The following is a 770-nucleotide window of genomic DNA, read 5'->3' on the forward strand; positions in this document are numbered from 1 at the left end:
CCTTCATTATATMCCACTATTTCTAGCTGAAATCCGTCTTGACAACTTTGGCTTCAGAATCAGAAAGTTTCTCTATTGTCCACTTACTAAATTTTCAAAGAGCTCTACATCTTCAGTTATGCTTTTCTGCATGCTTGGGTAAAGCTCCCCTCAGGCATGTTTTGTTCTCCTGGAAATTCGGCTGATCCTTGACAAAAGCTATGCAGCAAAAATTGCTTTGCTCGCTGTGACGCTGACCAACACCACCCCGTGTGCTTGTGCTCCGCCACCCACCTGCACCCGACCGCTGCCTTTTGTTACGYGCTCAGGACGCGCGCTTTGTTCTGCTCCTACAGCATCCTGCCAAATGCCATCCGAGGCCGGGGCTCCTGCGCACCACCACGGCACAGGCGACAGTGGCTTGTTTCATGTGAACCACGTTGCACTTGCAGGCTTTCCCGTGCAAACGCAGAGCACTGCACATGGATACTAGATAACACCACTTATTCTGACGTTGTATCAGCGCCCAGCGCATCTTCCGCAGGGTGCAGGCGAAGGGACTGCCCTGCACAGGTTTCTGAACAGACCCTCACGAAACACTCGCTTTGCCTCCTTTSCTCCCTTAAATAAAGCACGGCCTGCAGAAAATTCCTCTGGAAAGGAGAACGAGGCAAAGCAGATGTGGGGGCAAACGTTACTCTGTGCTGGCGGGGAGGCGCCGCAGACGAGCGCCGAGCGCGCCCCGCAGGCCTCCCTCGCCCCGCGCCGCCGCGCCGGGAGGCCCGAGGCCC

The sequence above is a fragment of the Rhea americana genome, unplaced genomic scaffold (assembly GCF_003343005.1).
Source record: "Rhea americana isolate MKP2758 unplaced genomic scaffold, rheAme1 scaffold_54, whole genome shotgun sequence".
Taxonomy (NCBI): domain Eukaryota; kingdom Metazoa; phylum Chordata; class Aves; order Rheiformes; family Rheidae; genus Rhea; species Rhea americana.